General features: G+C 36.4%; 1 protein-coding gene across 5 annotated transcripts in view; it reads left to right on the top strand.

The window, feature by feature from the left end:
* The first annotated feature begins 591 nt into the window (after window positions 1-591).
* Window positions 592-13,862, top strand: part of LOC107675513 (zinc finger protein 618-like) — a 54,104-nt gene continuing 40,833 nt past the window's right edge. For 2 of the 5 annotated variants that reach the window (XM_016469898.1, XM_016469901.1), the window contains exons 1-2: window positions 593-1,145; window positions 4,945-5,038. The gene's annotated coding sequence lies outside the window, so the exon portion shown is untranslated. Of the gene's footprint in view, window positions 1,146-4,944; window positions 5,039-13,862 lie in introns of all 5 variants that reach the window. The other 3 variants (XM_016469902.1, XM_016469899.1, XM_016469897.1) reach the window with 3 other exon arrangements.

The raw sequence follows: 13,862 nt of genomic DNA, 5'->3' as shown, positions 1-13,862 counted from the left end.
AAATAAACAAACAAACAATGAACAGTCTAGGTGAGGAACAAAGAGTGAATATATTTTTGGTATTCATTCTGTATATAAAAATACTACATAATATGAGATTTGTGAGGATGTATTGGCAAGCTTATAAATGAGAATTAAACAAAAAAAACACTCTGATATTTCCAGTGTCTTTTTTTTCTGTCTTTTTGAAAATTGGAATTTGCTTGTCAAATTTCATGAATCACAATTTTTTTTTTCCCTCAGACCGTCTGCAGACTCGCCGCTAGAGGCGCTGACGAGACGGAACCCATTTGAGAAGTGAAGATGGGGGAGGAAAAAAAAGGAAACCGCACATTATACATAAAAGTCCTTTGATTAGAGGTTCACTTCATAATTTGTCATGGTTTTTGGTGCAGAAAAAATGCGCTGTGGATATAATCATCTTTTTCTGTAAATCTAGACATGTGTGTATACTTGCCACAACATGTTTGTGTGTCTCCATAAAATATTATTGCAACAAAACATACTAAAATTGCTCAAAATACTGTAGTTAAACTTTAGGCAACAAACAGAGAAACTAGTAACTTGTGAGTCTAACAGAAGAGTTTTCTTCATCCAAGCAGATGAAAAAGTAGTTTGGTTATAAATGTAAAAAAAACACCTTGCTCAGCGCGGTCAAATTTGCTATTACATAGAAGCCAGTTGAGTTATTTTGCTTATCTAACCCACAAGATGGGCCAGCTGACGTGATACCATCCACATTAAGGCATTGTGTGAAATTAATGCATTTGCAAATTGAGAACCTGCCCTTGCATGATGGCGGATGAATGTGTCCGTGGGGCAGACCGCAACACTAATATACCTCACCAACAGTGAAGCATCGGCCGCCAGTGGCGTGTGGACGTATCAGGAAGAGAACCGACAAATTCACTGAAATCAAATTTGGGAGTTCTGTTTCTAGAAGAGAAAAAAAAGTGCCCCGGAAAGACCCGCTCGTTTCGTCATTTTGAGATCCGAAGGGGAGGATTTCTTCATTCCCAGAAAATTTCTCCGCATCATTTTGGGAGGTAACAAAGTGGAGTACCCGCGTCTTTCCTCATTCACAAATGATACAATGTAACGGGCGCTTTGATCGCAATCATCCGGAGCTCATGTTTGTGTGCGCGGTAAGCTCACCTCACAATTCTCTCAAATGTGATCTGAATGTGTTGTGCAGTGCATGAGCTGTTTTTTTTTCTGTTTTTGTTTTTTTCCCCCTTTTTTGCGGAGCTGCTTTCGAAATAAAGTTTTGCAGCGAGTTTGTGTTGCAGTGAATTGTTGCATCAGTCTTTCTGTCCTGCTGTCTGTGTGTTTGGGTCGAGCGGAGGCTTTTGCAGGAAATTTGTGGAGTTGAAATCAGACGGGGTAGGGTACAATCTGAAAACACAAAAAGCACACGCAGCAGCCATGTTTGCTGAATTTTCCTGTGAATTTCACTCTTCTCTGGCGACTGGAAAGAAAGGTTGGCTCGAACTGTTCAGTCGTTCACTAAACAACTTGGTGAAGTGAAGTTCGATGCAGATGAGAGTAATGAAAGTGCTATTACTGAAAGACGGCGTTATTTTCGATGAAATTCTAATGTAAATGTGGTTTTCGTTTTTGCAGCGAAATTAGCGCCACCTGTCGGTAGATATTTCGAAAAATTAAGAAATTACAATTAATTTTGCTTGCAGGGATGTCTTTTTGATATTCGACACTTTCTACTGCCGCTATGGTTTAGTCTGTGTATAGACTGGTTAGTTGTGGTTGTTTATGCCTTTTAGGCAAACTTCATGATCATACTGTTTTGTGTTCGTTTAAATATTAACATGTTTTTATCAGTCAAGCTGTAAACGCAGCAAATTTCCTCAGTGTCATAAGAAAACAAAATATCGTTAAATGAAAAGCCACTCTTACCAGCTTACATTCTCCTTTCGCACACATACTGATTTGTTTTGTTTTTTTCTCTTCTTCCACAGCTCAACTGCAAATGTTGTAATACGACAGATCTGACAGTGGGTGCAAAATAGATGGGGTTTTGTTCCTGTGTCATGAACAGAAAGCTGTTGAACAGTTATATGTTAATGGTCACATGTGTTGGATGTCAGAATAATTTTGCTAGTTACATGAGGGAAGTGAGAATATTTGGACTAGCTTCCTTTTCAATGAACTGAAGACGGCTTTTCATATCAGTTGCATGGAACCCAAATAATTTAAATATTTAACAGCATTTTGTAAAAAAAAAAAAAAAAAAAAAAAAAAAAAAGGGCGGGCAAGTTTAGTCAGCAAATGTTTACAAATATTTTTATTAAAAGTGCATTTTTCTGCTTTTTACATTTGAAAACGTTTTACGTTATATTTTATATTTGTATTTTGCATTCCGTTTTATTTTCTGAAATTTGGTAACGTAGTCATGAAAGATGACTATTACTTTTTTCAGTAGTTGAAATGCTGGTAAACAAGACATGCAAATGCATTGAGGGTAATTAACAGCGTCTGTCATCACAGACTTTGAAATCTAGATTGACAACCTTTTTGTATGTGGAAATGTAGTTTTGTCAGTTCTCTTTATTTTTCAATTCTAACAAGTCTGCTTTACTTGTACTGAATTCACAGATGAGACAAATGCATCCTTGACCTGGTGTTTTCTCGTCATCTCATTCTAGAAAAGGTGACCATGCAGCATGTAAGAGGCTTTAAAGGGATCATTCAAAAATGAAAATTCTGTCATGTACTCATCCTCATGACATTCCTGTATGACTTACTCTTTTTCTGTGGCACACAAAAGATGTTCTTAAACAACCTTGGACCCCAATGAGACCCTTTTGTTCCACAAACGAAAGCAAGTCATGCAGGTTTGTAACAATATGAGGGTAGGTTAATTATCTTTTTATTATTATTTTTAGGTGAGCTAGCCTATCCCTGTAATGCAAATGAACAAATGTCAAAAACATAAAATGGAATACATATTTAGTGGCCTCCTTAAAAAAAAAAAAAAAAGGCCTCTTCAGCGCTTATATAATAGTTCAAAATTCATTCCACATTCAGTCAAGTTCATTACAAACCATATTACCAGGATAACAATTTAAGAAAAGTTGAATTGGAAATTAATTGATCAGTTTCTTAGTATTTGTTATTTTGCCAATTTTCTTCTATTTTACCCAGCACTGGGTTGTATTTAACCCAACATTTTTTAGAGTGTGTCATTAATTACACACTGTCATGTTGTTCCAAACCCCTAGGACCTTCGTTCATCTTCGGAACACAAATTAAGATATTTTTTATGAAATCCGAGAGCTTTCTGATCCTCCAGAGATAGCAAGGGTCCTACCATGTTCAAGGTCCAGAAACGTAACAAGAACATTGACAAAATAGTCCATGTGACAGCAGTGGTTCAACTGTAATTTTGAAAGCTACGAGAATACTTCTTGTGTGCATAAAAAAACAAATGACCTTCAGTCAAGAGCAGTTTGTGATTTAGTCTTTTGCTGTTTGATTAATATTAAGCACACAGTCGGCAGCAGGAATATAGCCCGCTGTCACTTTAAGAGCCACTCGGATCCAATTTACTGTTGTACACGTGTTTTCATTCTCAACTGTTTGTTCATTTATTACATAACCGACGAGGGTTACGTGAATAATCACCAAGCGCACTGCTAAAAAGGGGCCGCGGAATGGAGCGCTATAATTATTTTATCTCGATAATTGTATTTTCATAACTGTTGGAGGCTGAAATTAAAACTGTATTTCGATTAATTGCACAGCCCTATATTCAACAATTCTTCTCCTTCATGACACCCTATCGACTTTTTTGGAGAGTACGACACATGCGCGTGCTTTGATCTGCACGTAAACAACACATGCGCGTGGTGTTGCTGAAGTACAACATGCATGCTCGCTGCTACTTGTTTACGTTCAGAGGAGAGCACAAGCATGCGTCGTGATACTCTCCAAAATGGTGCTAGGGGTGACGTGGTTCTCGTAGCTTCATACAATTATGGTTGAACCACTGATGTCACATGGACTATTTTGTTGATGTTCTCGGTACATTTCTGGACCTTGAACGTGGTAGGACCCTTGCTCTTTATGGAGGATCAGAAAGCTCTCGGATTTCATCAAAAAATCTTAATTTGTGTTCCGAAGACGAATGAAGATCTTATGGGTTTGGAACGACATGAGGGTGAGTAATTTGACAGAATTTTATCCCTTTGATGTGAACTATCCCTTTAATGATAGAATTAACTCCAAAAGTGTTTTTTTTTTTTTTTTCTTTCCCAAAGGATTTTCAGCATTTTGTGTGCTTCAGTTGAACAGTTATTCTAAGGATCTTCATTTAGTGTATGGATCTTCAGGTTTACATGGCTGATGGTGTGACCTAGATATCAACCTTTTTTTTCTTATTTTTTTTTACATTTTCAGAACCATAAAACTTTATTGCTAGGTTTTACAAGAGGGAAACAATCCCATGTTTTTTTATGTGTTCTCAGAAATTTGGAGCCACATAAATTCAAAAACGGTTTCTTTTTTTCCCCTTTAAAATCTGAAAACACAGAGACTCAGCTTTCTTATAGAAACAGCATCACTATGGAGGTGTCAAAGCAGCAGATAGACTGCATTTGTAATGCTCTTTTTATGCAGTGGTTTTATTTGAGTTGTAAATGCTTTGGTCGGAAGTAGTATTCAGCTCTATATTGTGAAATCGGGCCTGTTTTGGTCAGGATTTGCTCCTTAAACATAAACCCACACTTTGCCCTCCAACTGTTAATCTAAGAATATAATTTTCATGGAAATTTTTAGAAGCCTGCCTTTCCCCCTTTTGTGTAATAAATTTAGGGATTTTCCATGCAAGGCGACCGGGCTCTGTAATTTTCCACTGCATTTCAATGTCAGTACATGTAACTTAGAACAAGTGGCTAATTTTTAACCCATTGACCCTTTTGTTTTCAGATCGTACTCTTGTTCGGCTGAATTCAAGAAAAGCAGACAAGGAAGGAGAGGAAGTAGAAGCGAGCAGTTGACTCTTTGAGCTCTGCATCACAAGGTAAACTGCCTTTTACTGACAGCATTTTCATCAATGTTACAAGCCATGCAAGCCAACGTGGGGTGCCCTTTCCATTTTACTTTAAGGAATAGTTCATTTAAATATGGAAATTGTTGTTTCAAAGCTGTATGCTGTTATTTTTTTACTGACAAAATAAGAGTTTTTGAAGAATCTTCACTCGGCTCTTTTCCATATGACTTGATGACTAATTTGAAGCTGCAAACATAACCACCATAGAAGTATCTGCAACACCTGTCTGTAACATTGAAGTCTTATAAAGCCGAATCAGAAATGTTTTACACAAACAGACCCAAATTAAAGTCATTTTTCTTTTCCTGCTGCCGTTCTCAAATCTCATTGAAATTGATGTTTTTTTTTTTTTATCTCTTTTATCTCATCTCAGTGCAGGTGAGATTGCATAGCTTCAGTGGAGTGAAAGATTATCAGTGAATAACAGATTTTGAAATTAAATTGAATTTCTGTGCATAAAACCATTGTATGGATACAGAAGGCATGGATTATAGGTAAAAAAAAAAAGTCAGTTAATTCAAAATACATAATGCAATTCATGGATACAATTTGAGTGCTTTTCTTTCATTTTCTTCATTTGATTTTTTTTTTTTTTGAGAATAAAGTGAAGAAAGTTTGTTAAAATATTAGAAGAACAAATATTAATAGAAAACAGTTATCAGCTAAAGTCATGTGGTGCATTTAATGTGGGGAAAGCAAAAAAAACAAACAAACTTGAAAGCAGCATTTGCATAACTTTTTGTCACTTCAACGTTGTGTAATGATACAATGGACTTTTGGTTGCAAAGATTTAGGCCACTCAGGCTTCATGTCAGGTTCAAGGTTGCTGAACTTTGCCACAATTTCTTTTGTGTAAATGTAGGAAAATGATGGTCACATTTACACAATGCTTCAGAACATTGTGAATGTAAATGTAGTCATAGAGAGGAAAACTGGAGACATGCATGACTGTGTGTTAAGGTCAATTAGGTCTCTTAAAATTATAATATGATAATTTGACCTTTTTATGACACTGCAAAGTTAATTCAGGTTGCAAATAGTGTGACTCTCAAATGTAATTATAAATTAATTATTCAAGTTATTGGTAAACAATATTTAAAACATTTCTTTGATATGATTAAGAAGTGTACAACATAGAGTAAATGATGAAAGTGTATATATATATATGTATATATGTGTGTGTATATATATATATATATGTATATACAGTGGTGTGAAAAAGTGTTGGCCCCCTTCCTGATTTCTTATTTTTTTGCATGTTTGTAACACTTTAATGTTTCAGATCATCAAACAAATTTAAATATTAGTAAAAGATAACACAAGTGAACACAACATGCAGTTTTTAAATTAAGGTTTTTATTATTAAGGGAAAACAAAATCCAAAACTACATGGCCCTGTGTGAAAAAGTGTTTGCCCCCTAAACCTAATAACTGGTTGGGCCACCCTTAGCAGCAACAACTGCAATCAAGCATTTGCGATAACTTGCAATGAGTCTGTTACAGCGCTGTTGAGGTTATAATTTTGTATTTTTTTGTAAACTACTGCTTGAAATTCTTCATAAAGTGTGGAAACTGAGTTATAAAGTAACACAGTTGCTGTGCTGTGCAGTGCTTTCTGTTAAATCCCTCAGAAACTCCATTAATGTCCTTCTTTTTCCCAAAAGCAATGAATACAAAATGACTCTGATATTGTGACTCTGTAGGATAATGCTTAGCCCAACTGCCTTTATTTCACCGTAGGATATGTAAATTTAGGCCTTATTTTTGATTCTGGTAATTATTAACGTTACATCACTCTGGGAACCTAGATTTCATAATATGCTACATTGACTTCATACGGTTTGTTGCTCATAGCAAACTCTCACTGCTAAAGCGGCAGACTTAAGAGAACTCAGAGATGACATTAGTACCAAATTAGGGTTGTGTGAATAATTGTTTTTTGATTGTTTAAGGGCATTCTGATGTTGTACTTTGTCTGCTTTTATTTGGAAATTAAATGGCAATGTTAGGGATGGGTTGGTTGAGTTATAATGTTTCTGTATACATCATATAAACATTCTATGTCACACCAAATTTAGGATGTTGCCCAGCTTTTTTTCCCTGAAGAAAGACATGGATAAATGGTAATAAGAGCCAAAATATTAAATGTCATGGATGGATATTTTGGCAAAATGGCAATTTTCACTTGAGATTTGGAGCCAAATTACAGGTGAAAATGACTTTAGAAAGATGACAGCATCATTTATTTATATTTACACAGACATTGGTAGGTATATTAGGAAAAAAAGTTGACTATAGCAGCTGTTGACTTTTGGTATCTTCATTGTAAGGCCCTATATGGTTCGGATCCAGAGATATAGGGATCTCAGTGTGGCTGAATGAGTAAATTGTTAAACTGTACACATTTTCAGTGGTCAAAAACCAAATGTGAGTCACTTTACATACAGCTAATACTTTTTTTCCTTTAAAGAAGAATATCTGAAGAAAAACTAATTTTGGAATTAGAATTGTATCTTGGTTTCCTGAACATCAGAAATATTATTTTACCCAACTGTCACCACTGGCATATAATGCAACTACTAAAGTCAGTGGATTTTATTAATAGATTCTCCTATCTCTATGTAAATAACATAATGATGTTGCCTTCTACCCCACTGTAATTTGACTGTAATATTTATCCATGCCATTTAATTAAATATTTTGGCTTTCTTCTTTTAGTGTTTTTTTTTTAATTAACCAGGGAAAAATAATAATAATAATAATAATAGTGATAATTAAAATCAAAACAACCTAGGAACCATGGAACAACCTAGTTAAATTTGCTGGAAACGTAGCCCCACAAGTTTACTTTTTGTTCTCTTATTTTTCATTTTAATTTTCCAATATTCCAGTAAATTTAATATGTAACAATTAAAAGACACTTCATTTCATATGATGGTGATGATGAGGATGAGGATGATGATGATGAGTATTATTATTATTAGGGTCTTCTCGCAAATCAAAATATATGATTTTTAATTAAAAAAGGTCTGGGATTAGTGTCAGGTCTGGCATTATTGCTTAAACAGCTGCTTCACAGCTAGTTGATTAGTGAGGTTGCCTAGTTGATTCACGTGTGCTGGTATTATTTATAACTAACATGCATGATTATTGTGAAACTACAGTGAAAAAGCCTAGATCAAACAAAACTTGGCTAATAGGTTTTCGGAATGCACTGTGGCTTAATTTCCATCAACGGATGAAAATTCAAAGCACTCTAAATCAGGTTGTGTGCTAGTCTTTTAGTAAATGTCAACTTTCCTCACTGATGCTTGTATGCTGGCTATCGCTGGTTCCTCAGTGTCCCACAGCTCTGTGATATCGTTATAAGGGTAATTCTGACTCTATAGTGACTTTGCTCCAGTGTCTTGTCACCCGCACCAAATATCTGAACAAATGTAAAACGAACCTGTCTCACGACAGTCTGACACCTCCTGCTTAAACCCCAAAGCCTGAAGGATGGTGAGGCCCCACTGTCATGATCTTGAGTCTCAGTACAGATACAGCCCAAGCCCTTCTGCTCCGTGGGGAATTTCTAATCAGCCCGAGCTCGCCTTACAACAAAGTGCTGCCTTAATTTAGTTTAAGTGTCCAGTTTCTTAAAGGGATAATTAATCCAAAAATGAAAATTGCCATCAATTACTCAACCCCATGTTGTTCCAAACCTTTGTGAATATTCTTCAAAATGTGTTTCAGCTGTCATTGCCCATGCAATGAATGCATTTGGGGTCCCAAACAACCTTTCATTGTAAGGATGGAGAAAAAAAAACTCAGCCTTTTTCCAATATATCATATTTTGAGTTAGACAAGAGAAAGAAATGCATACAGGTTTGGAATGACTTTAAGGTGAGTAAATGAGTGAGTAAAACATGTAATTGAGTAAAAACAGAATTTAAGCCAGAATGACTTTTATATTCAAATTATATATATATTTTTTAATTTTAAATATTTAAATAGCTAAATGTTATTTTGAGATCTTTTTCAAACAAGTAACTAAAACTCACAATAACAAGTTCTTTAATCTTTCAGCTTGTTTTGTAATGTAGTTTTAATTCAGTGATTACAGTATCAATAATACCTTGTACCATGATACATTTCAGCAGTTGTCAGAATATACAATTTGTATTGTGTATATAATAACTATATTTCTTATTTGCTATATGCTGGTTTTATTTTAAATGACAGTTTGCGCTCAGGCTGACAGGGACTCTGTGAGATTGTGCAAAACTGATGATCCATGTTATTCCAGCATTTGTGAATATTCCAAAGAGCATCTTACTTGCTTCAGTGGAAGCAAGAAAATCTGACCTTTTGCACAAAAGAGTTAACATGGTCAGAGTCACAGATTTGCTTGCATTTGTTTAGTCACCTAGAAGTACTCCAGAATCTTAAAGAAAGTTCACACAAAAATTTAAGAAATTTCCACATGTGGTTCCAAACTCCCACGGCTTTCCTACTTCTTTGAAATACAAAAGAAGATATTTTAAAGAATTTGTTCAGCAGTTTTTGCCCATTACAGGTTCAACTGGTTTCAAGCTTTAAAAAAAGACATAATGATAGTGTGTTAACATTTCACTACATATAATTCCTGTTATTTCGCAGTGTGGTGTATTTTGCTGCAGCATGTAGGCTTAACTGGAAAATAAAAATAAATATCGGTGACCAGATTGGTACCGGCTGATCATAGTGTTTCTCAAATTTTCTGATTGGTGCAACACTGTTTTATAGGTTCAGTAAATTTACATCCGCATCCTAGACATGGGCTGGTATTCGCTAATACAAAAAAATAAACAAATACATCATTTAAAAAAATCGTAATAGTGAACATGCACTGCAAACACTGTAAATACTTACTTAACATTTTTATTTTCAAAAAAAATTCTTTACATTTAAACAGTTTTGCATTTTAATCTGGAATAAAACATGCCAGATAAGATATCTGAAAATATTCAGATTCCTTGTTTTTTATAGTTGTTGTTTTGTACTTTAATATATTTAAAGGTAGTCGTTGACCTATTTCATTTTATTTATTTGTTTGTAATTACTGGCATCGACTGATGTGTCAGGGACTTTTATTTTGACAGTTTGCAGAACTTTTATTTTGACCGTCAGTGCCTGAGCGCACAGAGCTCCCATTTTCCATCTTCTTTAGTTTACTGTCTAACAGCTTAACAGTTCTGTTAAGTAAATTCTTAAACAAATAAAGTAAATGGTATGTGAAGGTATTATAACAATTGCTTTTCTATTATTAGTAATGCTAATAAATCCATGCAGAATTGACAAAAACGTGATTACTGGTTCAGAATGGGGGGGTCAGTGGGGGGTCGTGTATGGGTGTCCCTTATTTTGCCTCCCTGAAGGTGGCAACCCTAGATAATGGTTGGCCACGTTTTAAACATTTGTTTACTTCATACATTTTTGTGTAATGTTTTATTGCGTACATGCCTAAGCCGAACTCTAAATCAGTGCTCTACTGTGGAATATGTTTCTGTCCTTTACATTTTGTAGTCATGTCTCTCATGTTAGACTGGATTGTGTATGCGGTTAGTTCATGGTGACTGTAACTCTTTCAAGTTGCCGTAGGCCTCTTGATGGCCTCCTTTACTGTGGGTCTTTTTGCCCAGATACTTTGGAGGGTGGCCAGTTCTGGGCAGATTTATAATTGTTCTACATTTCCTCACCGTGCTTGCTAAATCCGATACACTTTCAAACATTTTGCATGTACACTATGGCTAAGTAATTTTATCATATAAAGACGATATCTCGCATATGCCTTGATGTCCATATCAGTCATAGCCAGTTAACAAACGTTTATTAAAGGGGTCATGAACTGCCTTTGTGTTTTATTTTGTACTGTTCTCTGAGGTCCACTTTTAATGTTATCAAGATTTTTACATCAAAATAATTTAGATGCTTCATAATTTAGAAGTAATGAGCAATTTCCTGTCCTGTTTTTAATCCCCTTCATCGGAACGCTCTGTTTGAATAGGTGTGGCGGATTGTAGACTCGGACGTAAACACCCACTGCTATGATTGGCTAATAGTTGTGTCTGTTTGACAGCGTACATTCCTCATATGGCGCTTTTCCACTGCATGGTACGGCACGGTACGGCTCGGTACGGTTCACTTTTGGGGGGTTTTCCACTGGGTACAGTACCTGGTACCTGGTACTTTTTTTAGTACCACTTCGGTTGGGGTTCCAAGTGAACCGTACCGTTACCAAAATGTGACGTGTAAACTCTGCTGATCACGGATTGGCCGGAGAGAATCGTCACTACCTGCGTCACTGAACTTGCGACACAAACACAAAAGAACCGCTAGATTTAAATCAGCACAGCCAGCGAAGGATCGAACGCAACTGTTTTGAACGAGCGCACCTTTTTTTTAACAACCAAAAAGTTTTGTTGTCTGTTGCGGAAGAACAGACGTTCCTCTCGTTGATAGCAGAGGAGCGGATCCAGCGAGAGCTTGATGGGGCGATGCGGAATGAAAAAGTTTTTTTTAGGAGTCGTGGTAGTAGAGGCGGCGCAACTATAAACGACATGTGAATAATCCCGCCCACTCTAAAGCGGTACTGAACTGCAGTGGAAACGCAAACCGTGCCGTGCCGTACTGAGCCGTACCGAGCCGAGTCGTACCACGCAGTGGAAAAGCGCCAATAGATGGACGCTGCTGTGATTTAGGTCAAAAACACATAAATAACTTGATACATAAAACGATCTGTAAGAAGAGACAAGGCAATAGTGACCGCATAATGAAAACAGTTACTCACACTTGTGTTGCGACATCGGATCCAATATAGTTAGCACAGCATAGTCTTTTAGGGTGTTTTCACCCTAGGTTAGGACGGTTAGGAGGGAAGGTTAGGACGATTCCAAGGGCCCAGTGAGGGAGAGGGGGGCCCGGGATGCGTTTTTTTTTTTTACCGAGGGGGAAAATACTAACTATAAAATACTATAGAACCAATTATAATCAGTGATGCTGTCTACACTGGATGCGGCGTGGCGTGACATGACAAATCACCAACAGCAAACTGATGCATCGTTCTATTTATGACGTACTGACATAAAGTTCAAATTAATTGCAATGATTTGCTACGTGTTGCAGTGCGGGACGGCACGACAAGTCCGGTGTAGACAAGGCTTCTGTGTGTGAGCAAAGAAAACGATCAGTATAATATAACGATCAGTATACTAAACATCACACATCCTGCGATGTGACTATCGCGGCTGCGCACATCACGATATCCATGCTGAAACGATATATTGTGCAGCCCTAGCGTGCAGCGTCTTGTGTGTGTCAATAAAAGCAGCGAAACAATATAGTAGCAATATAAAGTTAGTAGCAAAGAAACATTTTAATACTATCTGAGGAAAAAAGCAAGTTGAATTAACTTTACATAATATTCCCTTTTAATTTTTTTTTTAATTGACTGAAATGCTTTGTTAAAGTTCTGCAAATGTCTTGACCGGTGACATGATCAAGGATTGCCAACTCATCACCCCCCTTCCCTGTCCACTTCTTCCAAATTTTCCAGTAGGTCCGACTCCAGCATTTCATTGCTGCACAGAAAGCTGGATTCTGAGTACTTATTGAAGTTATGGTGTGAACAAGAAAGGGTCTGAGATTACTTCAGTGCTGAAGAGGTTCAAGAAAAGAACCGGGTTCTCTTTTGAGTCCACTATATTGTGAACTCCAAAAGGACTGAGGTCACTTTTGGCTGGTTTCCTTTCTGGTTCACTTTAAGTGAACTGGGGTTGGTTCCTTTAAAACAAACTATATGTGAAAACACCCTTAGTTTCAATCTTTTTGAAAATCCTGCGTAGAATTGTGCCTTGTTTGTAAACAAATCCGCGGTAAAATGAAGTGAACAAAGGACCCAGTTCTTACTGATGCGGTCTGGATCTTCTTTAAAAATAAAGTTCATCCACTCTTTCCTAACTTTGGGATCAGAAGGAAGGCAATGCACAGTTTCTTGTTGTCTTCAGAGCATCTTTATCGTTTGGTTTCTGCATAGACCTGCGTATACGCCACTCTCGTAAAGACTACATGCGTGAATCAGTGTGCAGGGCTAAACAGGCTGCAGTGTAGAATCATGCGTTGATGATCTTCTCGGCGGTGCTTATTCACACTATTACATCAAAGAGTAGAACATTTCAAAAGCTTCCTTAGCTTCCGAATACTGAAGGCAAAAGCTGCCTTCAGTATTCGGAACTGCCTTCAAACTGTTTTTAGACTAACGAAGTTTTGAGTTCTGAAACTTACAGGATGCTTTTATAGTACAATGATATCTTATATTTACATTTAGTCATTTAGCGTTTTTATCCAAAGCGACTTACAAATGAGGACAATAAAAGCAGTCAAAACTAACAAAAGAGCAACAATATATAAGTGCAAATGACAAGTCTCGGTTAGCCTAACGCAGTAGATCAAGGGAATTTTGGTTTCTCAGTTCATGACCCCTTTAACAATATCGCAAAAAATGACAAATAAATGTTTACACTAGTGCATTGTCGTTTTTATAAAAAAAAAAAAACTAATTTGTGGATTTTAGCAAAAAAAAATTGTTAATTTGTGTTCCGAAGATGAACGAAGGTCTTACGGGTGTTTTGAGTTCTGAAACTTACAGGATGCTTTTATAGTACAATGATATCTTATATTTACATTTAGTCATTTAGCGTTTTTATCCAAAGCGACTTACAAATGAGGACAATAAAAGCAGTCAAAACTAACAAAAGAGCAACAATATATAAGT

This window comes from Sinocyclocheilus anshuiensis, unplaced genomic scaffold (genome assembly GCF_001515605.1).
Source record: "Sinocyclocheilus anshuiensis isolate Anshui unplaced genomic scaffold, SAMN03320099.WGS_v1.1 scaffold1604, whole genome shotgun sequence".
Classification (NCBI taxonomy): Eukaryota; Metazoa; Chordata; class Actinopteri; order Cypriniformes; family Cyprinidae; genus Sinocyclocheilus; species Sinocyclocheilus anshuiensis.
This window is presented reverse-complemented; position numbering and strand designations above follow the sequence as displayed.